Raw genomic sequence first — 9,628 nt, forward strand, 5'->3', positions numbered from 1 at the left:
TAATCTGTAAGTCTCAATGCCCTCACTGCGTACTTTCATCCTGTTTCCCATGGATACAAATTGTTCAGCTCCTCTTATGGGCTGGATCATATGATATCCCTGTTTAATGTGAGAAATATGAGTAGTTGTACCAGAATCTAACCACCAAGTATTACTAGGTACTTATATAAGATTTGATTCAAAGCAAACAAAACTATAATGTTTACCTTTCTTTTCGAACCATGCCTTCCTTTTAGGACAATCCTTCTTGAAGTGTCCCGTTTTCTTGCAAAAGTGACACTTCTTCTCTTTCTGGATCGCACTTTCAGGTCCCTTAAATAAAGACTTTCCTTTCTTACCATTTTTACCCTTCTTACTCGATTTAGCCTTGCTGCTGCTGGCACCATCATGACTCAAGAAATGAATAGCTTGATCTTTCATCTTCTTTAATCTCCCCTCCTCCTGTATAAGCATGGATTTTAACTCTTGATAGTTCCATTTATCTTTAATGGTGTTATAGTTCACCTGAAACTGGTCAAACTCATAAGGTAGAGAGTTAATGATGAATTGGACCAAGAAAGTATCACTTAAGTCCATCCCTAAAGTCTTCAACTTTGCTGCCCGGTTAGACATGTGTGTCACATGATCATGAGTCGGTTGAGACCAGTCAAACCTTTTAGTAGTCAGCTCACTCATTAAACTACCAACAATTGACTTATCAGCTAAATCCAACTGTGAACACTCCTTTACTTTAAGCATGAATTCCCTTGCTTTCTTTGTTTTAGGCATGGAGGGCTTAATAATATTAGCCATTGTCATCCTCATGAGGTGTAAACCCAACCTGTTAGATTTCTCCAAGCCTGATAATGACACTTTTTGGCTTCAGAGCTTTCAGGTGTAATTTTTGTTGGTACCTTATCTGTCAGGATGACAATGTCTAAAGCATTATACCCAGTGTATACTAGATCTTTAAGGCCCACTCATCATAATTAAGCCCATTGAACTTTATAAAAGAGTCAGCAGATGCAAACATATTTGTAGATGCTGCAAACATTTATACATGTTTATCTATTAGTGCCTTGAAAAACTATCATACAGATTCAAATAAAATCATATAAACTTTTCATACATGTATTTAAATGACCTTTGGGCAACACTTAAATACAAGTAGCCATCATTGATGTTAATATATACTTTAACAATTAATTATTAACACAAATGAATCAAATAAGAATGCTATCTTTGGATATACATACTATAAGACCCAATTTATGAATAACTAATCCTTTTATATTATCAACTATATTTAATGACCCACCTTTGGGTGGTCTCCCAAAATATAGATGACAAAAATAATAATTGATCAATCAAACTATAATGTCATTTAACCATCTCTTTTAATCATGATCAGTTAAAACTTTAATTTCAAATGTCTAAATGCAATATAATAAGGCCACTTTGGTGACTAACATGTAATATACAAAATAAACATTTAAACTTAATGGTAAATATATCATCATAATATGTTAATAATTCATAACATGAGTTTACCCATTACTTTAATGTGATTGTTCTTCTTGACTTTATTAACATAATTCATACGTACATAAAATCATTGTCTCCACCTTTGCATCACCACAAGAAGCCCCAACAAAGGGTTAATCCTTCATTGCATTAAGTTTGGTTACGTACTGGAGTAGTTCTTAATATTATATAATTATTTATTCTTTAGAACCCTTTGAACTAAGAACCCCAATACATATTTTCTTTTACACATAGTGGGAAAAATTCAACCTTTAAATTTCAACCATTAATGGGTACGTAGTGGGAAAAATTAAACCATTAAGGGCAATGCATTAATACTGTACAAATAAAGAGACCATGAAATAAAACAATTTCTTTAATTTTAAGGAATCTATATTAATGCAAATAGAGAAGGATATTTGCCAAGAAGGCTACATGCCAACACACAGTAAAAATAAAAAATAAAATAAAGAATGACATGAAGGAATTTTCCATCATCGACTGCTTCTTTTTATGAACATGGATCATGCTTAACCATAATAAGTATACCCATGATCAAACTAACAGAAAAACTCAGTATAATAAAGGAGTGCAGCGGAAGCACTAAATACAATTACAAGAAATTATATCCGTGCCCACTATTTAATACCGAAAAGGAACATGACGAGATAGTTGTATTAAGATATCAGACAGAGTATCAACATATCCATACAATTCTCACTGTTATAATGGTGAACGAACAAACATCACGCAAAAACAATTTAATTTGTATAACTTTTAATGGGTAAATTAATCAAATCTATAATGGCTCTGATACCAAATGTAAGATAAACTTTATGATTTCAATGATGAAATCAGTCCCAAGATACAATATAGATTTGAATTAATTCAACCCTTTATACAATTAAAAGACGGAATAAAGGACTAACTTTGGTCCATGTCTTACAGACGCAATCAATACAATAAGAAGTATATGCTGATTGATTCTCCTCCTTAACCCTTTTCTTTACTGTTTCTTGATGATGGAGAAAAAACTGCCTTTTCACCCTTTCACTTTCAATATACGTATGTTTTTATGTTTTAGTCAGATGATGATTTTTTCTTTTAATTTCCAGTATATATATAATATACTACGTAACTTTTCGCACAATCAAACACGATCGTACCTTTTCGTGAAAGAGAACGTATATTAAGGTAAGGTAAGAGGGAATAATAATCCCCGAACTTTAATTACATTAATAGAAACCGATCCATCACGGTATCGTCTTTTATATTAAAGTCTCGTAATATTTAATATGAACTTAACTTATTTTTAAATCCGAAACACTTAGGTCACTCGAATATTATTAAATATTCTAACACATTGTACATAGGAATCCACCAGGGGACTTTATCAAACTCACGAATTTTGTTTGTGTAATTTGCTCAATTTAATTGTTGGAAATCAACGAAGTGTAATCTGTTATTTTCATAAACCCTAATTCCATCATCCCTAATTTAATTTACATTTACTAAATGTGATACAAAAAGGTTGATGCGTATATGATAATGTCAGAATTTGTACTTGATCAATTTGACAATTATGATTCAATTCGACATGGATTTGATTAACTTAAGGGGAAGAGAAAAAGAGAGAATTTAGTTTTGGATTTTTAGAAAAAAGGGGCATGGTATGGAAAAGTTATGTATAAAAGTCCATAAAATGTAAAATTCATACATAAAAGGGAAACTACGTTTTTTACTATATACATTTGAATCATGACAATACTATATTCGTTCTTCTATGTTCGGCTATCATATAATTCTTTAATATTGATTTTAAACGATTTTTTTTCCTAAAATTTAAACCATTTGTATTAGATGCAGACATATAGTACATTAAAACATTATAATATTGCACAGTCAAATTAATTTATGTTGTCACAATAAAATTATAAAAGCTTATTTATATTCAATTTATATACTCGTGTAATTTTGCACGGGTCTAAGCCAGTGCACAAATTGTTGTTTCAGATTGACCAATTTTGTGTTTCCAAAAAGACGAAAATTTACCTTCATTTTATGGCCAAATATAATCCAGTTACTGTCACATTTTATAGCAACTTCTGTTTCAAAAGTGGTAGGTTGTAAACTTGTAACATTGTATTTTGTGCAATTATCCTAATGAAAACAAAGATCATTTCTTTTACGAATGTCCCTTTTACCGAGTCTGTTATCCAAGACATGAACATATTAGTTTCAACATTTTTTTGTCAAATTATGATAATATTATAAGTGAGAGTTTTTTAATGAAACTTAATATCTTATAGACTTAATTCCAAAAGATAATTTCATTAAGATTATTTTTATTTGGTGGAATGCATGATTTTATAGAAATGACATTACTTTAATAATGTTCATATCAATATGAGCAAACTTATTACTTTAAGTAATAATAGCATTAAGACCTGGAATGAGACTAGACATAAAAATCTCAACAATCTCGAGAAAGACGAGTCAGCTAGAAACACTTCTAGGAAGGAGGAAATCTGGTGGGAGAAATCTAGAAATGGTTTCCTAAAGCTAAATTTTGACGGGTCGAGAATAGAAGACAATAAAGTTGTGATAAGGATAAAGTCGTATAACCTTAACCAAAGTAAACCTAAATTACTACTAACTAATAGCTAGCGGTAAGAAGGGTCAAATCCACAGAGAAGTGAGGTAATTATTCTAGTTTGTTAGTCTGTCTTTAAGTAACCAATTTTGGGGGTTTGATTGATTTGATTTCTAACAGCTAATTGAAGAGTAAATAAGGATGAATAACAATAATATTAAAGAGTCCAGGGATCGGGTTCACTAGACAGTCATCAAAGGGTAGGATTTAATTCATTGATTGAGCAATTTATATTATTAAAAGTCATATGATCGGTCGATTCTAGTATGTCATTTTAGATCTAACTTAACATGCAATCGCTATTATTAAGTCGGTCTAATTCAATTATCGTGGCCTATACTAGTCTTAACCATGTCGGTGATAATCCTAATTTATGCAAGACTAATTAATCAATTCTGATCAGTAATTAATCAATTAGATTTAAGACGATAATTAAACAATAATCAAAAGGCAATTTAACAATCAATTCATAAGTAAACCCTTTTCTAACAACCTAGATTCCCTTTCACCCTAGATAGAAGATTTAACTACCCATATTAATAACAATAACAATAATAGCAATATAAGAAAACTTGATGAACAATGATAAAAGACGAATAAAGATTGAATAATAACTATTGAAGAAAGATTAGAACAATTCCGTAAAATAGCTTTGATTCGGAAGTAAGAACAATAATTAAACTAAACTAACTATTCTAAGAGAGTTTTAGAGGAATTCTACGAAACTTAACGGAAAATAAGACGCAAATAAACTAGGGTACGATATTAGGTATTTATAATAAAACATAACCGACTTAAGGAAATTTGCGGAAATTACTAGAAACATTGGTTCCTCGATCAAGCCTTGAGCTACTCGATCGAGTCATCATTTCCTCGATCGAGCCCATTCTCAGTTGATCGAGGAATCACTCTGTTTTCCGTTCCTTTCTTCGTGTTGTCTTCTTAACTTCTCTTCCTTCATTCTTATGGATTCTCTTGCCATGTTTCGTGTATTCCTTCATGCCTATTTCGCGATGCCCATTTCATTCCTTTGTTTCTCAAATGCATCATTTCTGCATTAAACATCAAATAGCGGAAGTATCGACATTCTTACATAAAAGACATGTAATTAATATAATTTAGAACAAAAACTTTATAAAAAGCAATTAAGGGGAGACATAAATATGTAGTATATAATTATGAGTCATCAAGGTGCTTTAGGATACTCCCTCCCATCCAAATCAAAGGTAACAATTGCTTTATCACACTTGTCGAGGTACGTTTTGCAACGTGAATATCTTTAGTTACACATTATTAAAATTATAAAAATTTAATATTCTTATTGCATTCATGACGATAAAATAAAAAAGATCTCACATGACTTGATAGGCTTGTCGTGTACCTATGCAAAGATAAATTCCCTAAACGCAAATAAATGTAGTAATAGGGGTCGAACCACAAGGAAACGGGAATTACGTCGTGAATTGCTATGGGTAGATTCTTATCAAGGTCGATTTCGATTTTGATTTGGTTTGTTTGTTTGATGATTAATAGAAATTATGATGTAAATTATATAATTAAAAGGAGAGTCTAAAGGTGTTCGGGTCACACATGCAAGGGTAAACATATGATCATGATAAATTCGGTACTAATAACATTGTCAATTACACTCACACTAGCACCTAGGTCGCAAAGGGCCTTATCAATGATATATGAGCCTATAGTGCAAGGAATAGAATAGCTACCAGGGTCCTTAAGTTTCGGGAGAGACTTATTTTGTAAGAGTGCACTACACTCTTCGGTGAAAGCAATGGTCTCAACTCATTGAAGATCGCTTCTTTGAGAAAATCTCCTTCATAAACTTTGCGTAAGAAGGGACTTGGGTAAGCAATTCCATAAACGGGATGATGACTTGTAAATTCTTACACATTTCTATGAACTTACCGAACTTACCTTCTTCCTTGTGCTTTGCTAGGCGATGGGGAAATGGTACTTGAACAACTTCTTTGGGAGGAGCATCCTCCACATCTTTCACTTTCTCTTTCTCATTGGGAGCATCCACCTTCTTTGAAACAACATCACTCTCCTTAGCATTGGGAGACACTTCTTCAACAATTACCTCATCACTTTTGTCGGGCATAGGGTGCTCAACAACTTTGGCATCAAGCTTGCTCTTCCTTTTTAGCATTAACAATCGATGGGGAAATGGTACACGGTCCCTAACAAGAGGCTCTTCACTAGCCTTCTTTTTGTCATCTCCCCCAAGCTTGACTTTTTTAACAACCACTTCTTCATTCAAAGTCATGGATGGCCCATCATAGCTTGTACAACTTCTTAAGGAAATAGAATTAACAGTTTCATGTGGTTGCTCACCTTGGGGAGGTAGTTGACCGTTCTTCCTTTGAGAATTAGAAGCGGCTAGTTGAGCCATTTGTTGTTCTAACATCTTGACCGCGGCACTATGAGCTTGATCGTTCTTTTGAATTTGAGCCAATAATTTCCTTTGCATTTGGACTATCATGCCCTCGAGCTTACCAACTCCTTGATTGTTTTGTTGGCCATTTTGTGGTAGATTTTGTTGGTAATTGTTTTGTGGGGGCCTTTGTTGATTTTGATAACCCGGTGGAGGGATATACTTTTGTTGTTGAGGAACATAGGCATTTTGTTGTGGTGGAGGTTGAGGGTTAAGCACATTGTTGCTAGTGTAAGACAAGTTCGGATGGAATTTTGTATTTGGGTTATAAGTGTTGGAAAATGTACCCGGTGGATATGAACTTTGTCTAAGAGCTTGAAAAGTATTTACCTCTTCGATAGGAGCTCGGCAATGAGCGGCATAATGACCCGCACCTCCGCAACCATCACAAACAATGATTTGGCTTGTTGAAGACACTACATTGAGTTGTTGAAAGGAATCTTTAGCATCTCTTTCCGCCAATTAATGTTGAATCAAGGCAATTTGAGCTAGCAAAACGGAGTTATTGGAGGATTATTCTTTACCTTTAGATGACACAACTCGGGAATTAACATATTGTGCATCATGGACCGCCATAGATTCGATCGTGGCATGAGCAAGGTCGGTGTCAATTTGATCAAACCGCCCATTGTTGGCGGAATCAAGAATCCTTCGGGACTCGGCACAACATCCATTGTAAAATGTTATTGCTAGAAACCAATCATCTAGCCCATAATGTGGGAATTGTATTTGAAACTATTTGTACCTCTCCCAAGCCTCATATAAGCTCTCAAGATCTTGTTGACGGAATCCGGTGATTTGGCTCCTCAAAGTTTGAGTTTTCTCCGGTGGAAAAAACTTTTGATAGAAGGCTAGAGCCAAAGTTTCCCAATTGGTGATTCTCATGGCGGTGCGGTCAAGGCTATTGATCCAAAGCTTGGCCTTGTCCTTCAAAGAGAAAGGGAAAAGTATTTCCCTTATTTGGGCTTGAGTGACGCCCGTTTGACGGATCATGGAGCAATAGTCACAAAAATTTTGCACATGCAAATTGGGATCCTTCAAAGGACTTCCCCCAAATTGCTTCCTCTCCACAAGGATAATAAAAGCCGGTTTGATCTCGAATTCCGGCGCGGTGATTTGAGTGGTTGTGATACCGGCCGGAAGCATGGCCGCGGTGGGCTTTGAGTGATCGGAAAGTTTCACCATCTTTTTGTTAGTAGATGGTGGTGGTGGTGGAGATGATGAACTTGAAACCTCCTCCTCTTCAAGGGCTTCTAGATCGTCTAAGTAAGACTTTCTAGCACTTTTAGCTTGTACGGGAGAAGAGGCCTCTTTCACTTCCTTCCAAAAACGTCGTCTTCTCCTAAGGTTTTCTCGGGTTCGGAATCCGGTGAAAGCAATTCTCCACTACGAGAGGACCTGGGCATAAGACAACAATTTCAAGAGAAGTGATAAGTAACGGTCTCAAGGAACAAGTGTTCCCCAAGACAAAGGAAAACAATATAAAAATCGACAATTCAAAATGCAATAAAACCGTTTCCCCGGCAACGGCGCCAAAATTTGATAGGTTTGTCGCGTACCTATGCAAAGATAAATTCCCTAAACACGAATAAATGTAGTAATAGGGGTCGAACCACAAGGAAACGGGAATTACGTCGTGAATTGCTATGGGTAGATTCTTATCAAGGTCGATTTTGATTTTGATTTGGTTTGTTTGTTTGATGATTAATAGAAATTATGATGTAAATTAATAATTAAAAGGAGAGTCTAAGGGGTTCGGGTCACGCATGCAAGGGTAAACATATGATCATGATAAATTCGGTACTAATAACATTGTCAATTGCTTAGGCTTAAAGATACCCACCTTGCGGCATTAGCATCAACCATAGACCGGGTCCTAGAGAAACTCTCGTCTATGACTAGGTCGTCCTACTATACATACTTAGTCTAATTCAATTCCGTGCCTCTCGACTTATAGAACGAATGAACAGACTTAATCAATTGAATAAGGCCTTAAACAAAGATTAAACGTTATGGCACAAGCATGTGATAGAAGCAATTTATCAATATTATTATCAACCTATTTTATCATGTTATATACTTGATTTGCATGACTCCTCTAGCCCTTTGACTAAGAAATTTAGCTACTCATATTAAGGTGCAAATTGTAAATTATATTAAGAGGAATGATAAACATGATTATATGTTTTATATAAACTAAATAATTTAACATGCAAGAGAAATAAAACTAAAGTAATCTAAATGGAGTGCTTAATTATAAACTAAGTATAAACTAAATAGAATTGTAGAATTATAAACTAGAAATAGAAATACCTTAGAAGAAATGAACTTGTATGGAAGGAACAAATAATAACCAAATGCTTGAAGTTTATTAAGAACCAAATGTTGATGACTACAAGATTAACTTATAATGAAATCTAAAATGAAAACTATTGAGAGAATTGTATTGTTTAAGGCTATATATGAAAATGAGACGTAAAAATTGGATGTCATAAGCCTTGGAATGCCTCTCCTATTTATAGGATAGGAAGAAGAAACGTAATCAATCAAGGTGCATGCGGCCCCGATCAGGGTTGAGCGGCCCCGACCGGGGTCGTGGTTATCCGGGTACTTTGACTTAAATTCTTGTTTAATGCTTGAAGGAATCCAATGTTTGCGATAAATGATTTTTAATGCACTCGGTTAATGCTTCATAAATCCTTCTAAAAGCATCCAAATGAGCATCCTAAGCTTTGATATTTTCCACATAATTTTTGGAAGACTTATTGGGCTATTTGTAGGATCATTTTGCATTTCTCACACACACTTGCTTGGGCTTGGAAATACCTTTCATTGTCATGCTTGGTCCATCTTGTTTTCACTTAGCTTAGTGAACTTGGAGTTAGTGAACTTGGACTATGCTAATGTGATAGGAAAAAACCTCTAAATGCTTAGATTTCTACAAAAGGTAACAAATACAAACAATACACCTAGAACACAAGATTAGCTCACAATATACTAATTAAAGTACGATAAACAAT

General features: G+C 34.3%; 1 non-coding gene across 1 annotated transcript; it reads left to right on the forward strand.

The window, feature by feature from the left end:
• Positions 1 to 7,314: 7,314 nt before the first annotated feature.
• On the forward strand, positions 7,315 to 7,421 carry LOC141603567 (small nucleolar RNA R71). The gene has a single exon (XR_012525433.1). It is a non-coding gene; the product is annotated as a small nucleolar RNA R71 (small nucleolar RNA).
• Positions 7,422 to 9,628: the final 2,207 nt, after the last annotated feature.

Source organism: Silene latifolia, chromosome 9 (assembly GCF_048544455.1).
Source record: "Silene latifolia isolate original U9 population chromosome 9, ASM4854445v1, whole genome shotgun sequence".
Lineage (NCBI taxonomy): Eukaryota > Viridiplantae > Streptophyta > Magnoliopsida > Caryophyllales > Caryophyllaceae > Silene > Silene latifolia.